The sequence below is a fragment of the Mirounga leonina genome, unplaced genomic scaffold (genome assembly GCF_011800145.1).
Source record: "Mirounga leonina isolate KUSES-001 unplaced genomic scaffold, KU_Mleo_1.0 Mir_55, whole genome shotgun sequence".
NCBI classification, from domain to species: Eukaryota; Metazoa; Chordata; class Mammalia; order Carnivora; family Phocidae; genus Mirounga; species Mirounga leonina.
Genome location: NW_023270816.1, coordinates 1327202 through 1338235, shown reverse-complemented (window position 1 = coordinate 1338235; position 11034 = coordinate 1327202).

The window sequence follows — 11034 nt, the reverse complement described above, 5'->3', positions numbered from 1 at the left end:
TTGACACCTGCATTTTCTGGCTGCTCCCTGGATGTTTGGAAGGTTGATTTAATCGCTTAAAAACTACTCCTGGGCTGTAGGGCGAGGGGCTAACCTGAACATCCCAGATCGGGGTGGGCAACAGGGGCGCGCAGGCCTGGAAGCTACAGCCCGGTGTTTACCTAAGCGCTGGGGACACTTGTACCTTTAGCAGGTCTGGAAATGGAAAGGCCCTCGGATGAACAGCCCACCAGAAGGGGCGTCCCAGGCGCTGAGGGGGAGGCGGTGGACGACTGGGGCAGGGCAGGGGCTTCGACCCCACAGCCCTCCCACACTTCTTCTTTCTAGTCTGGGACAAAGGAACACATAGTTACACACAACTTTAAGCGGCCTGTTCTTCCCTGCAGGGGCAGACATCTGCACTCGGGCCCTTTAGCCAGAAGAGCACTTTAAAGCAGACATGCAGTGTAGCTCATTTAATCCTGGCAACAGCCCGAGGCGGCTCCGAGCCCAGGCCACCAGAGGCCCCAGGGTGGCCTCTGACTCAGTTGCCCACCTGTCCGCCCCCCCAAACCTGGGGCGCTGGTTGTGTCTGAACCCGGGTGGTGGCCGCATCAACATATCGTAGCGTGGCCAAGCTGGTCTGCCCCTTGGAGCTCAGCCCTCCAGGCCTCTTCCTCGGGCAGGAATCCCTCTCTTCCCGGGGCCTCACCCCAGCCCGTCACTGTGGCCTCCATGTTCTAGAATGGTTCCACCCCCCCACCCAGGGCCGCTTCTGTTTCCTTTAATCTCGAACTTTCATATTTTCAGTGGAAGCCCCAAATTCACATCTCTGGGCCAGTATTAGGACGCTACTCTTCTCAGCTGGCTAAAGTGATTTTAATATTTCTATCTCACCAGTTTATTGTATTTTTATTTCTTCACATTCCAGGCTCTATTTTGACAGGCATTTTTACATAAAAAAGGATTGCTCCATCCTGCAAGTGTTTATGCATGTGTTTGCGGTGAGCCTGTGAGCATGGGTGTTTTAACTGTGCTGATTCTCAAGTGTGGTTCCAGAGCCAGCAGCTGGAGCACCTGAGAACCAGTTAGAAATGCAAATCATCGATCCCAAGCCCAGATCTACTGAATGGGAAAGGCTGGGGTGAGGCTCGGCAGTCTCTGTTTTAACAGGAACCAGGGATCTTCAGTATAATCCAGTTTTTTTTATCATCTGCTTAAGACAGAAACTTATGATCTGCCCTGTTAAGATACGAATATGTAAACAATAAGAGCTCTGACGTTGCTGGAGGGGGTCAGTAGACTTTTCCTTTTTTCAAATTTCCTTGTTCATGGTTTAATGGGTAAGACAGACATGCGTGTGCGCTCACACACTCATTTCACCTCTCCTCAGCCCCTGGCTCTACTCCTAGGGACATTCAGTCATTGAGAAAAGCAAGTCTGAGTCTCACTACTTGACACCAAGGTAATGGTTTCAAAGAGAATGGCCGAAGAAAGCAATGATTAGGTCAAAGGAATAAAAATGCGATGGTTGGTATTGGTGGTGGTGGTGGTGGCAGTGAAGGTGGTGTTGGTGTTAGTGGTGGTGGAGGTGATGGTGGTGGTGGTGATGGTGGGGGTGGTGATGGCGTTGGCGATGGAGGTGATGGTGGTGGTGGTGGTATTGGTATTGCTGGTAGTGGAGGTGATGATGAGGATGGTGGGGGTGGTGATGAAGGTAGAGGTGGTGTTGGTGGTGGAGGTGATGATGAGGATGCTGGGGGTGGTGATGAAGGTGGAGGTGGTGTTGGTGGTGGAGGTGATGATGAGGATGCTGGGGGTGGTGATGAGGGTGGTCTTGGTATTGGTGGTGGGGTCAGTGGTGGAGGTGATGGTGATGAAGGTGGTGTTGGTGGTGGAGGTGATGATGAGGATGGTGGGGGTGGTGAGGAAGGTGGAGGTGGTGGTGGGGCTGTCAGTGTCATTGGTGGGGGTGATGACAGAACCAGTGCTGCTTACATAGCATCCCTCAGGTTGTATTACCCACCTCCCCACTCACCCAACAGGTCTGCCCTGCGTGTACCACGGCATGGGCCACGGTGGGTGCCGCTGTGCACACGCACTTGGACTTATATGGGCCTGTGTCTGCCACTTTGGCTTGAGGGCCTCCAAAGTTTACAAAACCCCTAAAGCTTTTAAAATAAAAATAGGGGTTAAACCATTTGGATCTTCCAAATTAGAAAGAATAAATGAATCACCCAGTTGTAGTTAGAGGCAATTAATATGATTCTGGGAGGGCTTCGCGGCAAGATAATGGAAAAGCTGATTATAAACGAGCCAGGAGTAACGAGGGAGGTCAGAGTGGTCCCTTAGCTCTGAAGAAGCCGGGGCTCGGCTGCATCCCGCGCCGGCGGCTTCGAGGTGCGGGTCCCCTTCCGCACTGGCTTCCAAACCCGGCTGCCCACTCGGGCCGAGGCCGCCGGGCGGGGCTGAGCCGCCCGTTCACCCAGGCTGGGGAGGCGCCGGAGGCCGGGAGCCTGGCCTCCTTTGTGCAGCCCCTGCAGCTTCAGGAAGAAAAGACAGCTGAAAATAAACCCAGGGAAGGGCAAGGAAATGAGGGCAGAAAGGGAGAGAGCAAGAGTAAGGTTCCCCACGAGAACAGACTAAAAACAGGACTTCTGACCTGGAAAGACACGGGCAGGAGCCGGGAGACGCGAGAGCACGTGTGAGTCAGGTAGTTGATGGAGGCCTCTTCGCTCCTGCAGGAGGAATCTCGAAGCCCCTGCACGACCACTGACCACGTGCTCCTCAGGCCGACCCCCGTGGCTTGCATATTTGTGTTCCATTTTTATCCTCGTCTTGAGCTGTTTTTTTTTTTTTTTCACTCTCCTGGGTCTTTTAAATACATATAAATTTCATGTTTTGTTTTCTTATATCCTGCAAATTCTCTTTTCTTTTTCTTTGTTTCTTTTTAAAGCAGACTCCGTGCCCCATGTGTAGCTCAACACAGGGCTTGAACTCACGACCCTAAGATCATGACCTGAGTTGAGATCAAGAGTCGGACGCTTAACCGACTGCAACAGCCAGGCGCCCCAACAAATTATTTTCTAAAAACAAGTCAGAGCATGAATGAACAGACAAACAAACAAGTCCAAAGTACTTTACACTCGGAGCTTCTACCGTGAGCTGACCCAGTTACCAGGCAAGCTGTGGTTCGGGATGAGCTAGAACAATTTTCCAACCACAGAAACTGCAATTTGGGCAACGACCTCTCTCTGGAGACCTGGCTCCTGGCCAAAGGGGCCTTGCACTTTGTATGTCAAGCCTCTGGGCCTCCTGGTTGGAAAGACCTGCTTTCTGACCCTATTCAGCCCTGGAAGGAGCTGTGTCCTCAGAGACGGGAGGGGTTCACCCTCTTCCTCCGACAGTTTGGCTGTAAGGAGCCCTCCCCCGCTTTCAACTCCCCCCGATGAGGGAGGAACACTGTGGGATCCTTAGGGGATAGTCCTACCCTTTGGAGAACAACCACTTCCCCTTCAAACCCAGTGTTGTCATACTGGACCTTGTGAATAATTCATGTGACCCACTGTGGCCTTTATATGGTAGTATGTGTGGCTAGGTTGGGAGTGAGACTGAGAATTCCCATCCACAGCTTGTAAAGCAACAGCACCAGGCAGTAGCTAAGGGCCTGGGTTCGAATCCCAGCTCCTCTGCATACTTGCTGGGAGACTTACTTAGCCTCTCTGCACATCAGTGTCTTCACCTGTCAAGTGGGGGTAGTAGTAATAAACCTCCCTCGCTGAGGTACTGGGAGTATTTAGAGAAAAGAGATTTAAAGTGCTTGGTTCAGTGCTGGGCACGATGCAAATTAGGACGATGATCATTTTTATTATTATTTCCCTTGGGTGGCATGCACTGAACTCCTAGCCTGTTGGAGAAATTGCACCACTAGTACTTTGATTGGGGTTCAAAGCAGGGGCCATCAGAAGCTGCAAAAGCCCAGAAACTGGGACATTTGCCCTGTATGACCCCAGCCCCAGACCTCACTGGGCGGCAGAGGCTGTCCACATGCCCAGTGCTGTCACACAGTCCTGCCACAGTCTTTCCCCATGGGACACCATGTTATTACCGCCACAAAGACTGATGCCAAATGGGTCTTGGACAGAGGAACCAAGACCTTGGCCTAGGTGAAGTCTATGTTTTGAAGTTTCCGTTTCTTTTGGTGCCCAAGCTCCCTGTAGCGTCCATCTGTCTCATCTGTAGCTACATTATTGTCTGAATCACTTTTCTACATTTGAGGAAATCTTCATGCTGAGGGTCTTGATTCGATTCCCAGCTTCCCTTGCAGCTAGGAAGACCTGCTTTCTGGCCCGTCCATCAGACATGATCACGCAAGACCTCAATTCAAAGGTAAGCCATGTGGGGGCTCCTATTTTGCTGGCCCTGGTGAGGCAAATGCACCCAGTTTCAGGTGAAGACGGTGGCTGGGGCTCCAGAGCCCATTCTGGGCCGCCAGGTCCGGTCCCCAGAGCAGAAGTGGTAGCTGGTGGCAGCTGAGATGGCAATGGGGCTGAGCGACTGACAGTGATTTTAGGTGCTGATGCTGGAAGGTCAGCCTTGCTCTGTTTCACCAGCCCTCGCGAGGCTTCTGTGGACCAGCCAATAACTAATCATGTCCTTTCAGCTTAAACTAGCCCGGGTATATTCTGTTGTTCTCAACCAAGCCAAATGAGTGATAAGCCACCATTTACTGAGCATTTGTCGCGTGCCAGGACCTCCCACTGGGCACTTGATGGCGCCTTTCCACCGAGTCTCACAACCCCCTGGGGACACAAGCCACTGAGTTCCAAGAGTCAAGCTGCCTCATGTGTCAAGTCTCAGGCCAAGCCATTTGGGGCCAGGGATAGGTCTCTTCAAGGAAGAGAGTAATTTTTAGTCTTCAAACCTAAAATGCACTCCAGATCTTCTCTAGAAGGGACTGAAACCTTGAGACGGGCACTGGAGCTACCCAGTCTCCCAAAGGTGCTCCTTGGGCTACGTGGAGCAAGCTGGACATCCCTGGGTCATCTGCACCCCAGCCTCCTTCTCAGCCTGAAGCTGGTGGGCCCAAGGACGGAGGCGGCTGGAGCCTGGGGCTTCTGGGGAGGGGTGCGTACCTCCCCGGGGCCCACTGGCCACTGCCCTGGCAGCCCCGTCGGACCTCTGAATCTGGGGCTCAGTCTACCACCCAGCTGTGGGCAGAGACCTCACAGCTGCTCAGAAGAGACACTGCCTTAGGCTCTGTGGGCATGCTGTACGTACGTATGTGTGTCTGGGTGTGTGTGTGCATGTACGGGAGGTATGTGTCTCTGATACACTATGTGTGTCTTTGTGCATGCATGTGTGTGCGTGTCCATATGTGTGTCTATGTGCATGTTTATGCACGTGTGTGTGTACACGTATGTAAGGTACTCTTCTTCTGGGCATTGTTCTTTACTTCAGTTCCTAATTTTATTAAATCATCAGAGGTCTTCACCGAATACTCAGGATATTCAAGCACATCTATGCAGAAGCTGGGGGGCCAATACCACCAAAGGGACAGTTGTACTCATCCTGTCCTTCAGATGACCCCTGTCCCAAGTCATCACAGAACAGCTAATGCTTTCTGTGAACAACACTTTTTAACTCCCTACTTACTTCCTTCAAGCCACAAACAGAACCTAGGAATCAGAGTTTTATGCTCTTCCCTTCTGATGAACATACGTAATGGGCATAGTGACACATGTGTATCGAGTGCTCCCTCGGTGCCGGGCACTACCTGTGGGGACCCTGGTGTAAAAGGGAAAAGCCGGGCATCGAGCGTAATGGAGGGGCCCTGAGACCTCAGCCTCAGAAGATGGTTGGACGGGAGGCTGGGTGCTGGGTGGAAAACGCACAGGCGGGCAGCCAGGGAGTGTGGGTGGGGGTCCTCTCTGAGGCTGGCTCGCTGAGAAGGCAGTGACCACACGGAGCGCTCGCGAAACCACCAAAGCTCAGGAGGACGAGGACACTTGGGTGTTCCAGCAACAAGAGAGCTGAGTGCGGCAGGTGGTGGGGACCGGACATAATTCATGCAGGCCCTTGCTCAGAAATTATTATGAACTTCCAGACGGCGACAGCAGAGTAAGAAGCAAGCCTGGGGCCCTGCGTGCTCGAGATGGGGCGCTGTGAAGCCGGCCCTGAGTGAGGACGGCATTGAGAGGGGGGCAGGGTCAGACCTTGACATCTTAGATTTTCTTCCACCTGCAATGGAAGCCGTGGGAAGGGCCCAAGCTGCAGCAAGATGTGACGTGGTGCTCATCCTCGAACCATGGCCTGGCTGCTGGGAGGAGCCTAGGCTGAGGGGGTGAGGGCAGGTGCAGGGGGACCAGGGGTGCTGCTTGGCCTGGGACCAGATGAGCAGAGATGGCGGGAGGACGGCAGGTTGTAGAGAGAGCTGATGGATTGGCTGCAGGCGGTGAGGGGACGGAAGCCCTAGAACCCCTGCTTGACTGGCAGTTCGCCCTGGCCAACCCCGTGGGAACATGGCCGGTGCCCTCTCCGGGGGAGTCAGCGCCCCTCTTGTGGACGCCCTTCCTCTCTCCTCACAGAGGTCTCACCCCAGCTCACGCCCAGGACAGTGCTGGCCAGAGACTCGTCACAGTCGGAGGCCACACTGCCAGATGCTAAATCTCCCCCAGAAGAAATCCGAAGACAAAATGTGCAGTAGCAACTGTCCAAAACCAATATGTACAAAACAGCCCAGAGCCGGTTAGAGCAGCAGCGTTGCAGAGGTAAACATGGAGCCGACGTGTTGACTTTGGCAAGCTCATGCGTGTCTTGTCATGGAAAGAGAGTTTATCGAAATTAAAAACTGGGACAAGACAGCTCAGCAAGGCTACCCTCTCTGTCATCCAAAGTAGTGTTAGGAAGCACAAGAGTTACCATTTCCTGAGTGCCTGGTACGCATGTGGGAGGGTTAAATGCCCCAGAGACCTTCCACACATTTTCTTAGTCCTTCCCACAGCCCCCTATTTTCCAGATGCTGAAAATGGGGCACAGAGGAGCTGAGTGACAGGTTCAAGATCACACAGACACTTAAATGAAGTCCAAATTTAAAAAACCAGATGGCGGATCCTATGAGCATTATAATGGGTCTTAGCCGGTCACCAGAACCCTGTCGCCCTTTGCCAGTGGTTGGTGTGGGAGTGAGCATGGGACCCGTTCTGGCCAATGAGATGGGAGAGAAAACTGTGGGATCAGGGGCCTCTGGGAAAGAGCTTCTCCCCGATAGAAAGGGGTGAACAATTCGAGAACAAATGCCCTTGGACTCCTCCACCTCTCATTCCTGCCGGTGGGCATGTTGTGGGAAGGTCAGATGTGTGGCCTGGGACAGCCTTTAAAGATCCACGAGGTGACAGGTATAAAGCCAACCAGCTGAAGATGCAAAGTGAAAGTTTAGAATGTGTGACCGCCGGCCTGTCAAACCAACCTCAGGACCTCTCACCTCCAGACTTCTTGTTGAGTAAGCAGTAAATGTCTTTATGGTTGAAGTCACTGTTACTCAGGTATTTATCAGTTATTTTCAGTTGAACACCTCCTAACATAAATCCTGGGCTGGTCTAACTTCAAAGCCCCATGATCTTTTTTCCTATTATACTCTGATGCCGTCATTTGCTGTCCACTGTCAACTTAGTGCCCAACAATTACGGAAACAATCAGATTTAGAAACTGGAAAGTAAACTTCCAGTTTAAAGAAGGAGAGGTGGTCAGTTCAGCAAGATCCGAAATCTGGCTTCTGACCTTCATTATTCTTGGCACGAATCCTAGCAACACAGAGCTTCAGAGCTGGAACACACCAAAACAATCATCTGGTCCACCCCCATATTATAGATGGTGACACTGAGCCTCTGAGAGGCTAAGACTTGCCCTGAGGCCCGCAGGTAGCATCAGCCCCCAGACTGGAACTCCGCTCTCCTAGCCGGCTCTCAGCCGAGTGATCTTTTCCCTTGCTCTCCACACAAACTCTTTATCGACTTGGTCCCAAACTCTGATTGGCCTCTCATCTCAAATCAAAAAGAAATTCTCAATTTAATCACATTCTGGTGACAGGATGAACTTTGGTGTCATTAACTGAGGTTTCTTTCATGCATATTTCCTTGTTGTGTCCACTTATCACCCTCTTCCCATGAATTCAGCCGCACACCCTGCCCAGAAAATAAAAAGAACCCAGAGGCAAGAGCGTCAAGTTCTTGGTTTTTCAGATTAGAATTGGTTCTTGAATCTCATCACAGAGGCAGCTGTCTTGAGAGCAAGTGTTGGGCATTTGGAGGTTGAGAGACTAAGCTCTGACGGTATCCAGTGGCAAGCGTGTGCCACAGACCATAAATTGAGAAGAGAAGAGCTGAGGGGTCAGAGCACCACACCCCTTCATGAAGACTTCCCAGGCTGGACAGAATGGGAGCTTAGGTGCTGGAGAAGCCCTTAGAAGGTGACTGATATCCAGGGAGAAGGGGCAGGCGGCACAATGGGGACACTAGGGCAGACCTGCTGACTCCGGCATTTCCGGGCACTGGCTGCAGGTGTGTGTGCTGGGTGGTTCCGCAGGGGCACACGCTGAGGCTGTCCCAGCCGGTTTATAGAAGTAGCAGACCGTCCCGGGTTTCCCTGCCAGCTGGGATCCCAGAGCCTCCAGGTCTGAGATCCACCTTTTCCTGGGCCCATCTCTGATGCCCAACCTCTCCATCCCCCAACCCTGCCCCCTACCTGGGAATAAACGCCCGCTGGGGACGGAGAGCCATGGCTCTGGGATGAGGGTATTGGGGCCCATGGTCTCTGCAATCCTTTTGCTTTCACATCCTGAAAACTCTCCCCCAGTTGCACCTACAGCTCTGGGCACTTGGCCTTGAACCAGGGGGTCGGCAGCCGCAGGTGCAGCAGCTCCACTCACCCTCAGGCCCCAAGAAGATGGTGTCAAGGAAACCCAGCCCTCCCGCGGGACCTTGCTTTCCAACGCGGACAGCGAGAAGCGGTGCGTGGAAGGCGCACGGCATTCCCCATCCGTGGCTGCCCAGTGCTAGCGCGGAACGCCCCTGCGGTCCAGCCAGTCGTGGGGAGCTGTGGGTCCTAAGGCCACCCCTCCACCCACCCGCGGGGCTGGCGGAACCCCGACTCTCCTGCCCGGGGGCAACCAGAGGGGCCCACAGCCTGCACACCCCACCCAGCGCTACAGCCCACTCCCACCTGCGCTCCGTGCTGGGCTCCGCGTGATGCCAGTTACTGGGAGGCATGGGGGGGGGGGTTGGATCCGTCTAGATGACCTGTGTTGGGGCCCGCGGCCCCTGCGTGCCCGGAGCCCCAGCTGGCCGCTCACTCAGGACGGCAGCCCAGCCGTGCGCCCCCACAACTTCTCCCGGGTCCCAGTACATTCCTCTGCCTCGTGCCGCGCCGGGGCGCCCAGGCGACGCCGCCACGGTCCTTCCTGACACACCCCCAGCGCGGCGCTGCCTCCTGATTGGCCCAAGCCCAAGAGCAAGCTCATCTCCCTGGCAGTGATTGGTTAGAGGTGGGCCTGGGTCCCGCTGGGCGGGTTTCCTGGCTCCCCGCCCCTCCTCGCGAGACTGTGTGTGGGTGCACAGCCCAGGGCCCCACAGGCCGAAGCTGGTGCCCCCCTACCTGCAAACGCCTGGTGTGAAGTAACACATCGCACCATCGGCTTCGGTTCTCGGCGGGATTTTCTGTTGCCTCTGCTGGAAGCATCCTCGCTGCTCCGTGAGTCTATAAATGCCGAAAACACCTCCTGGGTCTCTCTGGAGTCGAGTTCTGCTTTGGTTTCGCCCCTTCTCACGTGGGGCATTTCCCTCTGTCCCTTCTTTGCATGCTCTTTGCTTGACCTTCTCTAGCGACCAGCTCTGTAGTGAGAATCTCCTCTCTTTGCTCTTGCCCCCGAGTCCGCCTGCCAACCGAGAAGCAGTGAAGAGGCTGCCGTTTCCTGCCCCCTTCTGTGGGTCAGGGACTTGGAGGTGCTAATTCTTTCCCGCACCTCTGGGCCATTATTACCCTGATTTTACATACACGGACACGGAAGCCCAGAGAGGTTAACTGGCTTGTCTGAGGCCACAAAGCCGGCAGTTGACAGGAACAGAAACTGAGTCCTTATTAGACTGCCTCATGGCACCTGGCCTGCTCCACACCCCTCCACTGCATGGAAGAGGAAGGAAGGGGGTCAGGTAGCCACACTCCCTGTATCGCAAACCGCCAAGGTCCTCAGGGACACATGACGATGAGCTAGGCATCCCTGCTCCACGGGCTTCGTGCTTGCCCACATGGCTCGCTTAGGCAAGCAGGCATCTGGGCAGAACCACACATGATGGTTCTGAGGAGAACTTGTCTGTCCCATTTGATTTCTTGCACTTTTGCCATCACTGTGAGAAAAAGCTTCTTTGGAGCTGCTGCTGCCCCTTGAGCCTGGGCCCAGCACGCACACACCTGGAGCCGAGTCATCCCTGAGCTCTGCAGGGAGAAGCGGAGGCTCCCAGCCATGCCCAGCCTGGAGCAGCGACTCCAAGCCAAGTGCAGACGCTGAGCTTGTAAATGACACACTCATCAGGTGTCACTGAGGTTCTTGGTTGTTGGCTACATGCGTGGTGGTGAGGATCCTAGGTGCTCTGTTTGAGCACCTATATTTTCATAACTGGTACTGGTTTATCACCTCTTTGACAAAACAAAAAAATTGTTTTGGCCTTACAGTGCTATTTCTAGAAGATCGTATGGGTAAAGCACTTAATAGCGGACCTGGTATGGAGTGGACACTTGGTAAATGCAGTGGTGATGATGATGACAATGGTGGTGGTGGTGATGATGGTGATGGAGGTGATGGTGATGATGATGATGGTAGAGGTGGTGGTGGTGGTGATGATGGTGGTGGTTATGATGATGGTGATGGTGGTAGTGATGGTGGTGATGAGGATGATGATGGTGATTATGATGATGGTGATGGTGATGATGATGATGGTAGAGGTGGTGGTGATGGTGATGGTGGTGGTTATGATGATGGTGATGGTGATGATGATGGTGGTG